Source organism: Haemaphysalis longicornis, unplaced genomic scaffold (genome assembly GCF_048455015.1).
Source record: "Haemaphysalis longicornis isolate Haplotype H1 unplaced genomic scaffold, Haemaphysalis longicornis Haplotype H1 scaffold_60, whole genome shotgun sequence".
Lineage (NCBI taxonomy): Eukaryota > Metazoa > Arthropoda > Arachnida > Ixodida > Ixodidae > Haemaphysalis > Haemaphysalis longicornis.
In genome coordinates, this window is record NW_027526408.1 from 1,646,822 (window position 1) to 1,663,452 (window position 16,631).

Genomic DNA, 16,631 nt, shown 5'->3' on the forward strand with positions numbered 1-16,631 from the left:
GGCCACTGATAGCGGGAACACGGCAGTGCGTGGCCGCGCTCTTCGGAGCGCCACCACTGGTGCTGCGGAAATCTGAAGGTCCATGCGCAAGCAATGCCAGCTACCTCTACCTCGGGCCCTCACTTTAGTAATTTCACATGGGCTGCAAGAATGCCGCAGCGTCAGTGGTGGCGCTCCGAAGAGCGTGGCCATAAGGCTCCACGTGGACACGCACTGCATTGTTCCCGCTATCAATGGCCGTGACAAAATTTTGTTAGTTATTCCGACCAGGTTCTTCTGAAGAACATGACCAATTCGGCTAATAACAATGTCACTGAGATTGGGAGCCACTTTTGAATTGATACAGACTTCTCTCCTTTGTAGATACAAGCCACCTTCCCATTGTACACTCGTTGATTTCAAGAAGAACAAGATTTCAGGTAACTCATGCTGTTTTATGTTTACCGCCTATCCCATCGTTTAAAGAATGTTGCTCCCATATACGGAGTCACGGTGGTTTTTTTCGCCTTCCTTGACGATATCGAGAGTATGTGTTGCAGTGGAGTGGAAAACTGCAGCCATTCAGCCTTCTGCGCGTAAGGGCTGCGGCATAAAACACGATTCGAGTTCATCCGATGCGGTGAGGGCGTCGTGTATCAGATTCCCTTCAACTGTGGGGCTTCAAACATGGGCTAGACGTGAAGGTGCCTCAACACCAGGCTTAGAGGACTGTCAGGCAAGTCTTCGCCTTCCCTTCCTGCTTCGCAATGCCAGGAGCATGGCAGCGAGCCAGTACCGCAAAACACGAAGTTACTATCACGGCATCGATCACAAAAATACTCAGATAATAGAAGCGTCTCACATTTACAGGATGAGGAAGGCGTGCGTTAGTAAGCTATCTTTAGCCATGAGACAAGCAGAATTTGGTTCCCTGGAGAAGCCACTACGGCAATAAGAAGTAACTGTTCCCGTTAGTTCATGCCTCTCATGTGTCACCATTCTATCTACTTCCTTTCAAGTTTAGACTTTAATGTTTGTTTATGTGTTTTTGGCTTGCACATGCGCCGAGTGACTATCACTTGTTGTATAACTGAATAATTAAATAATATAATAATTTAATTAGTTAATTGTGGTGCTTTACGCACCGACGCTTCACAGGCGATGAGGCGCGCCGTAAAGTAGGGCTCCGAAATAATTTTGACCACCTGGAGATCTTTAACGTGTGCCGAAATTTAGAACACACGGGTTTTTTTGCTTTTCGCCTCCACGAAAAGCGGCCGCCGCGGCTGGGAATCGAACCCACGTCATCGTGCTCCGCAGGACAACGCCTTATCCACTGAGCCACCGCTGCAGATTTTTGTATCAAAAGAATCTTAATCAATAAATTGTACTTGACACTCAGCGCTTGTTCTGTGTCCCTTTCTTTTGTAATTTGTCCTTGGCGGTGTGATGCCCCATGAAGAGTTAATATTGTTATGGGGCGGTAGGATGGAAATGCGGGGAACAATGATTACGAATGATGAACGATTTCGGTACAGTATATTTACAAAGCGAACGTGATAGAGCCCGAGCAGACAGCATGCCAGCCACTTCCTCGTCGTCATCGTCGATGCTGGGCCATGGCGCCATACGGCATTGTCCGCCCCGTGACGATATATTATAGTCCTCATGACAATTGCAGTATTTTTGCCTGCCTTGAGAGGCTATTAAGCACAAGGTCAATATCATAGTCTGCTCAGCGCTTTTTTGTGTTCTGCTTGGTGCAAAGAAACTAAATGCGTTATGATTACAGACTATAAGAAGTGAGAGTCAGGTTGAACGTTGATAAAGAAATACGCTGGTCACACATTGTCATTGTTTGCCCCGACTGAATGTTAACACCAAAATTTACTTACTCTGAGCAATTAGTGCACTTGCAGTAACCACAATCTTTAATGCACTTGGCATGTTCGGATACATCTGCAAAGAAGAGGAAGTGATGTTTATTTAGCCGAAAGTCATAAGTACCCATTCTGCAAAAAGCATGTTTTGCTGTTGCCAGATCAAGAAAATGGCGGCCGCTCCAAAGGGCAAATAAAAAACACCTCTTTATTCAAGTAAAATTTTAACCAAGTCTGCAGAGTAGCAGCTCAATGTGTGTAGTAACATGAGTGCCCAAGGGTCAGCAGCTTGGACGAGGGTCTGGCAACAAACAAAAGCGTTTATTGCGACAAATGGTAGCTCTAGACATAAAGAGAAGGTTACACAGGTAACGTAGACGGCCCAGAACCAAAACAAAATAGGTGTGCCCGCAGCTGGTTTCGCTGGCCGCCACAAAACAAAACAAATGCCACATTTCTTCCGCCTTAAAACCAGAACTGCTGTACAGGTTTTCTAATTCTTTTCGATCGCCTGAGCGTTAATTGACGAGGGCCGTCCCCGGAATAGGGTCGGCCGCGATGACTGGAGCTTCCGTCGCATATTGTGTTGGAGCCTCAGTCCGACCACGCCCTGCTGGCAGGACGGGTTTTCCTCCGGTGGATTCCGCCTGGGGCCGTGTGTCAGCAAAAGAAACGGGACAGCAGTAACCGCTCTGTCAGATTCAGGTTCAGCCTCCGTGCCTGCAGTCGCCTCCACAGACACAGTCTCCGGGGTTGCCTCGGGACGGCAATGCATTTGGAAGATGTGACGCTGCCTTACCCTAGTTGACGTCTCCACTGACATCATTTTCGTGGTCGCAGTGGTTTTTACGCGTCCAGGCGTCCATCTTTAACCGGTACCGTAGTTGCGCATGTAGACGCTGCTGCCTGCTAGATGGTCCGGTCATCGGCACCCAGTGGCGAGTTCGCATCCCTGGGAGGCAGGCATGGGAGAAGACGATACAGGAGCTCCTGGCCGAGAAGCATTTCTGATGGTGACTTTCCGCCCTTCTGCGAAGCCATCCTTTCTCGAATAACAGGGGCATGAGGTTATCTTCCACCGGTCCATCTCGCATTTTTCTTGATCCGTTTTTCGTGGTTCGAACTGCTTTGTCCGCTGCTACGTTTGACTGGGGATGGAAAGCGGCCGACGCAGGTCCACAATTGTGTGTCATTATTCGGACACAATCGCATGTGGCATGCTGAACCGACTCAACATTCTCCTTAAGCAGCGAATGGTAAAAATTGCGTTCGCATGCTTCATTGGAACTGCTTCGATTCACTTTGTGTGCGCGTCCACTACCACCAAGACTATCATTTCTGTCAACGGGCCAGCGAAGTCGATGTGAGTGCGTCACCACCTATCTGGTTTCAGCCAGGCTACTATTGTGGCTGCCTTAGTTATTGTAAGGTCTTCCACTAGGCTCCTACACTGCGCCTAAAACTCTTCAATTGCCCTATCCATTGCCGGTCGCCAAAACAAAGACCACACAGCGGGTTCCGTTGAAGAGGAGCCTTGGTGCGCTTCATGGAGAAGCTGAAGAATTCTACTCCACACTTCTCGTGGTATCACCACTCTGTTACCGCAGTAGACTAGGCACCGAGTCAATGACAGCTCTAATTCCCGATCAAAAAAGGCAACAAATCAGGTACCATTCCATTTTTGGTTCGAGGCCAACCATACAATATGTAGCGCATTACCAGGGCTTATAACAGGTCCTCGGTAGTGAGCTCCTGCAACTCGTGAGTTGCAACTCTTTAAGAACTTCCCACTCCGGGACATGTCCATGAGTTCGCCTTAGGTTACCGGTTCCGTTGTCTGTAATGGAAACCTTGCCAGGGCGTCTGCTATCAGTTATTCCCCCCCAATGTACAGCAACTTGTACTGGCAGCCACCCAAGTACAGTGCCCATCGTTGAATTCGTGCTGCGGTAATAGGTGGCGTACGACGGTCTGGGTGGGGCTAGTCAAGCCGCGGCTGATGGTCGGTGACCTAAGGGAATTGCCAACCTAGAGGAGTCACGAAAACGGAAGACATCAAAGATGAGTGACAATGCTTCTCGCTCCAGTATGGTAGTGTCGCGCTGCTTTTGATGACCCGGAATGTCGAGACTATGCACGAGACGCAAACGATCTTTAATACTTGAATGGTCCTATTACCATCCAGGAAACACAGGCTGCCCTGGAGTTCACGGAACGCAACACGACACCGGGACCGGACATAATGCAGTACAAACTCATCCGAAATCTCTCGTATGAGGACTATGCCTGCCTTGCATCCTTCACGAAAAAAGTCTGGGAACAAGGGGAGATCCCGATAACATGAAAGACGGCTCAGGTCATACTAATACCTCAACCAGGAAAAAACTTGATCTCCACAATTTAAGGCCCATATCATTAACGTCCTGTTTGGGCAAGCTCATGGAAAAGGTAATATTAATCAGGCTCGCTAACTACCTTAAGAACACGAACGCGCTTCCGCACACGCTCATTGTCTACAGGGAGATCTTGGCACAAGACTCCCTCCTCCAACTCAAGGAGGATATATTGGACGACCCAAGCACTGCTCAAATTCGAGCGGTTCTCGCCTTAGTCCTCTCGAATGCATTTGATAATGTCTTGCATTACCTAATACGGGCCAAGTTGCAAGAAATATACTGCGGCTCAAAAATTTACATTTATGTACGGAGCTTTCTGCGTGACCGGATGACAACACTCCCGTTGGGATCAATCAAGTCCCGTGCAAAGGAAGCCTCCAACCGTGGCACACCTCAGGGTTTTATACTATCGCCCTCCTTTTTAATACCGTGATGAAGAACCTCTCAGCGGAACTTAACCGCATGATATCCTCATGTGGACAACCATATGGACAGCAAAAATATGTTATCACCATATGGACAACCAAAGGCTCCCCAGCAAAAGTCGAAGAAGCATTTCAACAATCGGCCGAAGAGGTGGAGCGCTACGCCAGTATCGGTGGCCTCGCCTGTTCTGCTAAAAAATCAGAGCTTCTCGTAGTAACTAAACACAACAGCAAACAAGTCCAACTGAAGGTGCAGCTGCACGGCAGAGCCATGCTCCAACATTCGCACATAAAAGTACTCGAATTAACACTACAAAACAACAGAAAAACCAACCATAAATCCGGAAACTTTTAGATCAGGGAAGTCAGGTGATACACATGCCCCGAAGCATTACGAACAGGCACGGGGGTCTTCGGGAAGCTGGTGTCGTTCGCCTTCACGCAGCTCTCACCACTTCCAGGGTACTTTATCATTTGTCATACCAAAAACGGAAGGAATCTCAACTGAAAAGCACAGAGGTGCTTTTAGGAAAGGGCCATAAGATCGCACTCGGGGTGCCCACGTATACCTCAACAAAGGCACTGGAAGACACCAGCACGACAAATTCTTTGGAGGAGCTGCTTAACACGCACAAAATCAATCAGCTACAATGACTGTGAAGCACGGCACAGGGCATAAGCATCCTTCACAACACAGGATGCGACACCAGCCAATATGAGGGAAGCATGTACGGACAACTGAAACCTAACATACGGAATAAAATCTGCTCTGCTCCTCTACCCCGCAATATGTATCCGGAGAGGAACAAGGAAAGACGAACCCTTCGTGTTAAGGCCATCCTGAAGCAGATAAACAAGACCGAGCCACAACCCGGCCCCTACTACACTGACGCCAGCCTCCTTGATGGGACGGGTGTCACCGTTGTAGACGGAAGTCATGCCCTCATCACTGCAGGCGCAGAACTTGACCTCAACGCAACCGCCGGTATGGAGACAAGGGCAATCGCGCGTGCTATAGAGCACTCTTACCGTTCTGTGCCAGACAGCAGTACAGTGTACATCTACACCCACTCTGAGGCTGCATGCCGAAACCTTCTCTGCAACCGAATGCAAAGAAATACCGCCAACAAACTCAACAAAGTCCTCGCTTCAAGTGAGAAGTGCTACAAGATTATATGGATACCTGGCCACGAAGGCATGCCCGAAAATCAGATGATGATGATGATGATGGTTTGAGTTTAATGGCGCAAGGCAAAAGAGGGAAAAGAGCGCCAGATACAAAGTTATTTGACGCGGAAAGATGTGCAAATAAATGCTAAATTGTCGAGTAAAAACAAAAGTCAAGCGAATGCATGAAGATGGCTGGTGTATAGGGCCAGTGTGATTATGCATGATATCAAAGAAGCTGTGAAAACTTGACACACACTTGTTAGAAAATATTGGGTTGTCTGCCAAGAAGTGTGATTGGTGAAGCGGGATGTGTTGTCTGTAACGTTCAGGAAAATGTTTGCGTCGTGTGGTATCGAGTTTTCTGCATTGAATGAGTACGTGAACTACGGATAGGGCCCCTCCGCACCCGCTACACTGGGGTCTAGAAGATCCCGTTAGCAGATACGAGTGCGTCGCATGGGCGTGCCATACCCGTAGCCTAGCCAAGGCGACTTCCGCGTGTCTGTTGTGTGAGTCAGCTGTGTACCGTCCCAAGTGTGGCTTTAATACATATAGTTTGTTGTCTGTTTGTTCATTGCAGTGTGTTTGCCATGTTCTGCGCAAGTGTTGTCTTATGTGTGGCTTGAGGTCTGTATATGCTACCGTTGTTATGTCTACAGTGTTCCCGAGTGCAGCAGCAGTGGGCCTCTCATCTTCCATCTCGTTGCCAGCGATCCCAGAGTGTCCTGGGACCCAGCAGAGTAGCAGCTCATGCTTTTCCGCATAGATAGACATGATGGTGTTGAACACAAGATTGACTATGTGGTTTCTGGGGGGCTTGTGCGATGATAGTGCGCGAACATACTCACGGAATCTGTATACATGACGGAATCAAGAATCTGACTGTCAAGAATGTGCTGTACGATGAGTAAAATTTCATATGCTTTTGCTGAAAAAATGGTTGTGTGTACGCTCATGGTTCTGGCTCCATTGAAATTCGGACCATGAGCAGTGCAGAACACCATAGTGGAGGTTTTAGAAGCGTCACTGTACAATTCTGCAAATGGGTATTTAAACTGCTGAGACATAGAGTGGTGCAGTATTCCAGCTCGTGGTAACCGATGTTTGTGAAGTTTCATACAAGAAAGGTCGCAGGACACATGCCGAGCGTTTTAAGGCGGTAAAATGTCTGAAAAGAATGATCTGTACACATCTACAAACGAAGTGCTGAGATCCGAGCCTCGCCCTCTCACTCAAAGCGAAAAGGGTCAGAAGAGCGAATGGGCTATTCACGAGCAGCAGAGATGTGGATGTATTGTTAAATACTGGATAAAAGGGATGGTTATTCAGCGATGAAATTTTAAAGCATAAAGCAAGTCCATGTACGTCCGTTGGTTCTCAAGGCTCCACTTGTTGCACTAGACATACAGACTTTGGACCGGACTAGTGCGAAAAGCACCCGACGCGAGACGACGTACCAAGTGTCACTGGGCCAAGCATTCGCAACACTGTTTTAGTCGCCGACCCATACACCACACTGCCACAGTCCAAACCAGTGTTGCAGAGTTACCCCTCCGGAATTGGAATCACTCCGGATTCATTCCAGCTTTTGGAGGTGCCGGAATGAAATGGGAATGAAATGAGGACAACGCTTGAAGGAATTGAATGGGAATGGAATTAAGTGTCTTTTTCCCGGAATGTAATGGGAATGAAACGGTGATTTTTAGACCAAGGCGGCACCATCGCTGGCGCCTTCCGGCTACTTAATGGGTCTCTAGCGATCACTGCGTCGGTATATCTCAACGGAGCACCGGCGACAAAAACGAGAACACATACCCAGCATCTTGAGTTACAGAATCTGTGCAGCCTGCGGCAGCGCGTGTGAATAAAAAATTACGCCCACCTCCCCTCGCGGGAACCCTGGTGTGATGCGACGCTGAGGGGGTTCAAGCGCAACCGGAGAGCAACCGTCGACCGAGAGGCCGCCGGAGAGCGGCACACGGTTTATATGCGCAGCCCGCCCGAAGGAGAGGAGACTGCGGAGAGAGAGAGTGCCGCGGCTATGACGCAACACATGCCAACACAAGCTGTGCAAGCTCGTCTGGCCACCGGGCCGGTCGCCACGTTAGGTCGGCTCTTCGTTCTTTGGCAGGCTTTTTGAGGTTAGCTTTCTCTGTACAACTAACTGTCAGTGGCTCCGCTGGCAGATCACCGTGTGAGTTACAGGTGCTATGTGCCCAGGGCAGCAGGCGGGGTATAACATCGAGAATCATGGACTGCGGAATACGAACAGTACGCATCCGAAGCCACGGTGTTCCTCACCACAAGCTGATGCTTCGAAATCTTGGAGCTAGCAATACATAGCGTTTGTGCATGAAACATGAAACGAGTCTCCTTGGCGTGCTCCTCCCAGTCTCCGTGCCCGGCGCTCAATGAATAGCGTTGTAGCTTGTAAGCCGGCCGAATGCAGCGCCAACCTGTCGACCGTCTGTCCGCGTGTTGAAGCGGGCCACCGGGGCTCCAGCAAATCAAAACTAAGGCAGCAAAAAAAATTGGGGGTGAGGGCCGTGCTTGCCCGGAACCCGCCATAGGCGTAAGAAGCGAGCTGCGGATGTGTTACGGGGCTTTCTACCTCCACTTTCTGCTACAGCAGTGGGCAGCTGTGAGATACCATATATTAAATACGACAATACAGAAGACACAGCTGCCAAAGGGCGTTCGTTTCTAACAGTTCTGGCTCCACTAGCACCCTTGTTTGCAAGTGTTTTGACAGCTCTCAACAGTGCGACACCGTGCTTTGCTTCAATCCGAAAGTGCGGCACTCTCCTCCAATTGTGCCAAACTGGTTCGTGGTTTAGTTGCTGTGTTTCTGTACACGTGGCCTTTGCGGCTGGGTACAACCTCATCTGATAACTGAAGCTTTAGTCCGTGGTTTGAAAGTGTGAGAATCACCACTATTCAGGTAGGAAGGTCTCGTTTCAAACTTTTTATCAGGCCCTCGTGCATATTGGTTGCGCGTTTATGGAAACAAACTATCTGACCACACTTCCTTATTTTGCCAGGGTCCCCGCCCCGATGTGGTTCTGTAACTTTACATGCAAGGGGTCATAAATAATGCCATGTACTGAAGTCAACGGGGAAGCGGTGGCGACTTTCGTGCATTGAACGCAAAACTGTTAACGGTGAATTCTGTGACGCTGCCCTCCCGTCTCTCACGTTGGTACAGTAGCATTAGCGCTCAGTGCTGTAAATTCTCTTTAAATTATTCAAGTGAGCATTTAGAATGCGTGTACATGTTAGAAATCCCCGCGCAACATGCCTGCGAGTCATCCACAGCCTACTCATTACGCTGGTACGACAGTACGCAAAGCAGATAGCAAGAAAGAACGTGAGAGACTGTGACACCAAACGGAAAAAGCAGACATCAACGTAATAGCTTCTTCATCTCGCGTCGCCCAGGAACAAACCGTCAAAACATTCTGAGATGCAAATGTCATAATGAGTAGCGGGATTCCGCTACTTATTATGCAAAAAGGGGCAGTGCGACAGTGCGATAGTTAAAAAAACTATCTCAGTGGGATCGATGGCGTTGTGTCCAAAAATTATTACATTTCCCCATAGACCGGTTCCTCAACCGAAAAGCCTTGATAACGTATCTGGACACACGGCGCGTGCGGGAAACCGGGGGCAGCAAATAGTCTGTCTGCCTCTGTATGAAGGCGGTCTTCCATGGTGCAAAAACGGTTAATTGAAAATCGCGAAAAAAGAACGCTTTTAAATAAGACAAAAAACCCGCCAATCATGAAGACAGGGTACAATAGTAAATCTTTGTCTCATAAACCACGTAACCATTTACATTTATACCTCCGTAGATGTGTTTACTTCGTGCGCGAAAAATCGTCACATGGGTTCGTTCTTCGCTTGCGATTTGGGTGTTTGAAGGGTTGGTGATCGGTTGGACTCACTTTCAGCGAAAGTATGACGGACGTTTAGCTTTCGCACTTCTCTGTACTTTAGTTAGGAAGGTATGGTAAACGTTTGCATTAGAAGAGTAGTGGTTCTGCACGAGATATGTAACCAACCTGCTACCACCTCCAAAATCAGTGACAAGCGACACGTTTGGCATATTTGTGTGCCGTTTTGAAAGCGTATGACAACGTCAGATTCGTGTTGCGTTCCACGATAAATCGATAGAGCACCTGAGGGAGTTTTTACGTTGACGAATTAAGGGAATGGAATTGGACTGCCCATCCATTACAGGAGTGGAATGGGCTGAATTTTGTCATTCCGACGAACTGAAAGGAATGGAATCACGACAAGTTTTAATTCCTCGGAATGGAATTGGAATGGAATTGGGATGCCCATTCCGCAACACTGGTCCAAACGAGACCCATCCAAAGCAGTATACAAGTGCAGCAAGAGTTCTTTTGAGCCCCATACGATTGGTGGGAGAAAAACGTAAGGATATTCATTGTTTTCAGGCATTTATGCTTAAGTTCCTTGATGTGTGGAATGAATGTGAGTTTGCGGTCAAACACAGTACATAGAAGCTTCTGCTCCTTGTTCACAGAAAGCGACACGCCATTAAAAGTAATCTGGGTCCGGATGGACCCCACGCTTCCTGGAGAACACAACGCAAGAGTTTTTGCAGGATTGAGTTCAAAGCCATTCTTGTCTGCCCAGCCGGCTAGTTTCTTGGCACCAAGCTGGACTTGACGTTCGCAGATTGACATATTACAAGACTTAAACGATATCTAGACCTCATCTACATACATTGAATGAGAGATTGTAAGTGGCAGTGCCTTTCCAAGATAGTGCATCTTAACTATCAAAAAAGTGCAGCACAACACTCCACCTTGTGGCACGCCATTTTCTTGCATCTGAACCTTTGACAGTGCAGAACCAACTCTGACGCGAAAGGTTCTCTCCGACATAAAACTAAAAAGCATGCTCAACATGCTGCCCGAAACACCGATTGACTTCCGGTCACTAAGGATGCTGTACGCCAAGCGGTGTCATAGGCTTTCTCGGTGTTGAAAAACTCCGTAAGGCAAAACTGTTTATGTACGAAGGCATCCTTTATACATGATTCAAAAGCGACAAGTTGGTCGTTTGCAGACCGCCCCACCCTGAAACTTGCCTGGCAGACATGGAGAAGACCGTTGTACTCCAAGAAGTACATGAGTTTCCTGTTTATTATCTTCTCGAGAAGCTTGCACAGGCAGCTTGTGAGGGCGATGGGCCGATAGCTTGCGGTAGTGGAAGGATCCTTCCCCTCTTTCAAGAATGCTACAACTATGGTCGCCCTCCAAGACTTTGGGATGTGCCCCGAAAGCAATACCTTGTTGTAAAGGTGAAGGAGTGTAACAAGGGTGTCTGCGTGTAAGTGCTGTATCATTGTATATATGATGTTGTCTGGACCTGGAGCTCAGGATTTACAGGTACTCAGAGCACCCCTCAGCTCATGAAGCGAAAACTCGGCGTTATAGGACGTGGTTGATCTGTCGTTGTCATGTAGAGGCTTCTTTTCGGCTGAGAGTTTGTGTTTATAAAACTGTTTGTGCAGTGTGCTGAACTGGACACGTGTTGGAAGTGTTGTGCAAGTGTGTCAGCCTGGTCTTCAAGTGTGTCTCGTGTTGTGCTGACCAGAGGCAGGCTGTGTGTCTGTTTTCGTCCGAGTTTGTGTATTCTCGTCCATATTTTTCGTGTGTCTGTGTAGGAGTTCATTGATTTATGAAAGAGCGCGTACTATCTCGTTTTGCCTCACGACGCACCCGTTTTCCAAATGCCTTTGCCCGCTTGAACAGGAGGTTACCCGACATGGGGTACCGACGAAGGATACCCCACGCCTTGTTCTGGGCCTCTCGCGCCCGCCTACAGTCCTCCTTCCACCACGGCCTGCTGTGGTTGCGCGGGGCACCAGAGGCATGGTGAATGGACTTTTCGGCAGCGTCGAGGATGTGCGCCGTGAGGAGTTAAGCGGCTTCATCGGCGTGTAGGTGTGTTATGGTTGTGCAGTGTAGTTTGGATGTCTCTGTGAATGTATTCCAGTTAGCTCGTGCTTCATTGAACCTGTTGTGGGAAGATTGGCTGCATGGGCCTTTACCTATATATGTGAGTGAGGTGGGGAAGTGGTCACTGCCGTATGAAAAGACATGAAAAGAGAATTGCAGAACCAATAGCCAAGTCAAGATTGGAGTATGTATTGTGTCCTAAGTTATGGTATGTTGGCTGTTTTTGTTGAACAGGGATGTTCCCGAAGATGCTAGGAATTTCTCTATCAGGCGACCTCTGTCATCCGCACGAGAAGGGCCCCAAAGACAATCGTGTGCATTAAGGCCGAATATTAGAATAAAAGGTTCAGGTAACTGATCTACAAGTGCCTCGAAATGTCATCTCGAGAGCTGGAATTCAGGAGGGATGTAAAAAGAGCATAGTGTTATAAGCCTATTAAAGAATATGGTTCGAATAGGCACAGCCTATAGGATGGTCTGTAGTTGGACAGTATAGCACGCCAAGGATTTTTGAGCAATGATAGCCACACCACCTGAAGATGTGCCACCACCATCTGTCTCCTTCCTAAATACCATGTAACTATTCAAGAAATTTGTGTGCCTGGAGTTTAAATGGGTTTCTTGGAGACACATCAAACTTGGCTGATTGGAATGCAATCACATCAAGATTTTTAAGAAGGCCTCTGCAGTTCCCCTGCATAATATTTTCTTTTCGCATTATTGAAGTTTAGAGCTACTGGAATATGTGCGCATTTATGTGTCTACTTTCGGGGCTGGACGCCGGAGCCCGTTCCTTCCGCTGTGGTGCACGCCGGAACGGCTCGACGTCCATGTCGTCATCTGAAGGCAAGGGGTGCCCAGCGGAGTGGGCCCCCTAGACTTGGCACCCTTTCGGGTGTCCTTTGCCTGCGCTGCCAGTGCCGAGTGCGTGGGGAGCACCACAGATGGCACATGCAGTGAGGTTGAGGAGGGGGTCGCTGCGGCTGCCTCCGTCTCCATCTCCTCCGTGCCCTCGCATATTCTTTTGGCCGGTGGAGAGGAGGCCGTGAATGCAGCGGAATCCGCAACCGACGTGGTTGCGCACCTCAGCGAGAGGTGCGGAGGCGGTTTGGGCGGCCCGAGGCAGCCCGGTGGGGGGCGGGGGCGGTACCAAGTCCGACTCGCGGTACGGGGTCCCCGCCGAAACCAGACGCCGCTCCGCCCCCCGGCGACCTGCGTCGGCGTACCTCCCCATGGGAAAGAGGCGAACCTCTTACGTGCCTCTGGGGATGTGATGCTCTCGGGGAATTTAACATTGATTATCTGCTTCTCCTTTTCACATTTTTGCGAGTACGCTGTATGGGATCCCTGGCAGCTGGCACAGGGGAAAGTTTAGGATTCACACTTTTCAGAAGGATGGTCATGCTGGCCGCACTTAGCGTAGGTACGTCGGACACCGCAAGAGTTTGTGCCATGCTCGTACCGTTGGCACTTGAAGCAGCGCCGTGGGTTCGGGATGTACGGGCGGACAGAACAATGTATATAATCGGCATTTATGGATTCTGGCAGGGTGGATCAATTGAAGGTCATGATAATGTGTTTAGTTGTTATCTGTCATCGCGGCGTATGGATATGCGCTTTACAGCCATGACGCCCTGATCCCTTAAGCCTTCCAAAAGGTCGGCGTCGGTTGTATAAATGGGACCTACCTCCGAGATCACACCCTGAGAGCTGTTGAGGCTGCGGTGGGGTGTGACCTTGATATCCAGATCTGCCATGCGGGTTTGTTTCAGGAGGAGTGTGGATTGCTGGTGAGTTTTTACTTAAACTAGCACTTCACCAGTTCTGAGCTTTTTGGCGTCGTATGTTGTGCCGATGATACCTTCCAGGAATTTCCAAACAACAAATACGGATTAAGAGGAAATTATATTCGGTTTATTTACAGATTCAATCATCAAAAAACGAGGGTAGTTATCTGGATTTGGGAGCGAGATCGAAGGCAACGCAGGAAAACAAACTTCGGTGCGACCCCTTTTTAGAGACCGATCACGTTAGGAGAGGTGGGTGTAAATACCATATGCTATAGTATAAATTCAGGGGACGAGGTTACTTCCTTCGCTCGGGTTACCCTGATACCGAGAGAGGTCCCAGAGCTCCCTGCCTGGTAAACAGACAGGGAGCCCATCCTCCGGAGCTTGACCTAGGCTCCGACGGCCACCGTTCGTGGTTTCTCACCCTCCTCCTATAAACACATCGCCACGGTTTGATACAGCCTAGGTTTGGGGGCTAGTGGTCCGCGGTGTCGCCAACACCATCACCAAGATTACTCAAGGTGCCCCGTGCGGGGGCCAGGAAATGAGAGCGCACACGCACTCGCCCGAGGTTTGTTAAACCACCGCGCGCCTGAGCATGCACTTCCGCATTCAAAGGAACGTAGGACGCAATCAGGACCTCAAGAACCAGTTGACACCACAGATATGCTACGGACAGCCCGTCAAAACAGACAAAAACACCCAACACCACACAGAACACTCACTTGCCGGGAAGCCGCTCTACTCAGGCAAATTCAGACAAACACGCTACCTACTACACACCTAACACACCGATTCCAACGATTACCGGGTACCCCCAAGTGTCCTAACTGCAGGGACTACCCTAGCATCTATCACACTCTCTGGACATGTACACAGAACCCTAACCTTCCCCCCATACCCAATCTTACCCCCAATTTATGGGAAAGGAGGCGGGCCGGCTCTAGCGCGGAAGGGCAAAGGACACTTATTGAACGCGCAGAGAAGGCCCTGTCGGCTATCCCGGGAGCTCCGGACTAGGGGATCCTTGAAAAAATAAAGTTATTTTCTTCTTCTGCTGCTTTTGTGGCGTTTTCGAGTCAACGTCAATGGGCCTGTGCTCATTCCCCACTAAGTGAAACAAAACCGCACCCACGCCATAGGGGAAGCGTCACACGTTAGCTTCAGTTGGTAGGATCAAAATGAACGAGAAGTTACGTATTTTTCAGTATTTGTTTTGCTCTCTCAAACGCCGCCTGCTGGGGATTAAGCCACTCCTAACCGGCTCTCCCTTCCATGAGCCCACACAACGGTCTGAATGCAGTTGCATTTTAGGTAGAAACCGTGTACAAAACGTAAGAATACGAATGAACATATTTCGCTAGCATTGCGAGGGGGGCGGTGCTTGCATGATGGCGTCCACGTTCTTTTCAGGGGGGTGGAGGTCTTGCCAATCTATAATATGCCCAAGGTGAGCGACAGAACGCTGCCGAAACTTGCATTAGTCAATCCTCAGTTAAACGCCGTGCTCGCTGAACTGTTCCAACGCACTCTGGAGCCGCTCTCTGTCGTAACTTTTGCCTTCCGACGCAAGCACATCTTCAAGGTAGGCTTGGACGTGCGGTAGCGCACCCAGTATTGCATCCATCTTCCTTTAAAAAATATCTGGTGCACAAGTTATACCAAACAAAAGCCTGTTGTACTGGGAAATCCCGCGGTGCATGTTAATGACACACAGCCCATAGGATGGTTCGTCAAGAGGGGATTTGGTTGTGCGCATCTTTCAAATCAAAGGTACTGACGTATTCACCGCCATTTATTCTTGCGAACATGTCCTCTACTACAGGCAAGGGGTAACACTCCACTTCGCATGCTGGGTTAAGCGTGACCTTAAAGTCAGCCCATATTCTTAGCTGCGGTCCTTCTTCGAGACGACTGCGATAGGCCTACCCATTCCCCATGTTTCATGGGGGATAGGATACAAAGAGACCAACCAATTTCACGGGAGAATTTATTTGAGAATGGAGTAAAGAAGAATTCTGGGATTACAGAACTTCCGTGTCTTCGTCTCCTCTAGTTCCAGGCTGGCTGGCGCATCTTTGATTACTCCAAGACCTGTTGAGAAGACGCCGGCATACCAGCCGAGCAGTCGGTTCACCATATGGTCGCCTGGCTTAGTTCCTGTAATCGGGTCTAGCGCAGTCAGGTTTCCAAGCGTAATGCCCGTTTCGCCAAGCAAACCAATGAGATAACGGCCGCATAGGCTCGGCTCTGTACGGTCAAGCAGAATGAGTGGACACGCTGCCTACACATGCTGAACGTCACTGAAAGTTGGAGTTCACCAAACACCATCAGCATTCTCTTTTAATATGACAACTTTGGTAGTGTTTGTTACAGGCTCGGCCACAGTGCGCGGTGTCGCTCGTACACGTGCCGCGATATAACGCCCACTGGAGATACGGTGTCCAGTTTCATAGACAGTTCAATGCCCCCCCCCCCCCCGAAATGCACGGCGCATCAGTGGTTCCAAATCGTTATTTCTCTCCAAAATCAATACCCAAATGTGTGCGCCATCAATGTCGTCGCAGCTCGCCGGAGTTTCAGCTGTCAGTGTTTTTACGCTCGCTTCCCGCCTTCGAACCTTCCACTGCAGCATTTCTTCGCCAAATAACCACCTCGGCCAAAGCGATAGCATCACGGGGTAGTCCAGCGGCAGGCTCTATAATCGTGCTTCGGGCTTCCACATCGCCCGTACTCGTGCGGCGCGCTTTATGTGTGGTGTTGTCGAGATCGCGAGCGATGCGGCACAAGCATTTTGATCACGACCGGCGGTTTTGAACTCCTATTTTTCGCATCGCTGTCACTTGCTTCGTCTGCTAAGGCCATTGCTTCAGCCTCCTCTAAGGTTAAATCTTTCTTGTCCAGTAATTGCTGTCGTAGGTTACTTTAGCCTACGCCGCAAAAAAAAAATTGCCCCCACCTCCCCGAAGGGAATCGTGAGGAAGTGCGAATGCATTTC

At 49.2% G+C, this 16,631-nt stretch overlaps 1 long non-coding RNA gene across 1 annotated transcript in view; it reads right to left on the bottom strand.

The window, feature by feature from the left end:
* The window catches only part of LOC144144087 (uncharacterized), a 36,591-nt gene that overhangs the window by 4,986 nt on the left and 14,974 nt on the right, over positions 1 to 16,631 (bottom strand). The window contains exon 2 of the long non-coding RNA XR_013317150.1: positions 1,875 to 1,938. This is a non-coding gene — a long non-coding RNA (uncharacterized LOC144144087). The remainder of the gene's footprint in view (positions 1 to 1,874; positions 1,939 to 16,631) is intronic.